Source organism: Plasmopara halstedii (genome assembly GCF_900000015.1).
Source record: "Plasmopara halstedii genome assembly, contig: Scaffold_2061, whole genome shotgun sequence".
Taxonomy (NCBI): Eukaryota; Oomycota; class Peronosporomycetes; order Peronosporales; family Peronosporaceae; genus Plasmopara; species Plasmopara halstedii.
Genome location: NW_020188969.1, coordinates 46,360 through 47,490, shown reverse-complemented (window position 1 = coordinate 47,490; position 1,131 = coordinate 46,360).

Genomic DNA, 1,131 nt, shown 5'->3' with positions numbered 1-1,131 from the left:
GTACCGTATTCTTGTTTGGGTGTGGTCACACCATGCCCATCTGGTGTGACACACATCCATGTTATCAGGGTATGTGTAACCCCGTTACACTCTCCCCCATTAAGATTGAGAAGATTTACAGTGTCAATCAATTATTGCCACAACGAAACTTTCGTGTCCGTTAGGCACTGCGTTGGAACAAAACGACTTCCGTTCTCAATGAGCCCTGCGTCAATGACACCGAAGTCTCCAAGTCTCGCTAGTTCCGACAGCACTCACGAACAGAGCCCCCCTTCGTCTTCCGCACGCGGTGCCATGTCGGACCGTGTGTCCGCGGCGTCGAGGGATGCAAATTTGAGGCTCGATGAGCCCGAGCGTCGCGCTCCGCGCACGCTATCAGTGACGAGTGATCTTGTTGGGGATATGTGGGTGGTCGACTACGAGTCTGACACTCCTTTTCCCGGGTGAAATGACTAGGAAGGCGAGCCGCGCCAGCGGCGTGAGACGAGCCTTGCTCGCGCCTTGCAGGCTCCATGTCCGTTTCCTGACCTCTCATCACCTGAAGGACGTGGTGCCATCACCAATGACATGCGGCAGCTGGAAGCTGTCCGTAAGGCGGCTCTGATGCGCGCCCATTCAAGGCCGGTCATTGACCCTCGTGTGGAATATGGCTTCCGCATGGCGAATCCCGCTGTGGAAGCGAAGGACGTGGTAACTCAATCGTTACGCCTCCACATCGCCGGGCCATCGGCCATTACGGAAAATGAGCTTGCCGAACAGAAGCTCTACGAGTTCGTTTCGTAATGAAGCTTGTCGCACTCGTCTGCGTGCTCACCGAGGTGGCTCTCGTGTATCCGCAATGCAGACGATCCCTGTAGTGCTCGTCCCTGGTGGAGCGAGCTACAGATGAGGAAGCGCTCTTTGAGCGATGGGTGCAACGGCACCGCAAACTTTCCTTACTGTATGCATTACAGTTGAGCCACAAAGCAGTGGACGTGCGTGTGGAGCGACACCTCCTATATGAGTTTGCCAAACTCAAAGCACGCCATCGACCGCCTTCAAATTGTCGCCCTGCGACGTATGGGTCAACCCCTAATGCTCCTGCGAGCTGTGTCTGCGACCGGAAGAGCTCAGGGCCACCGCTTGAGCCCA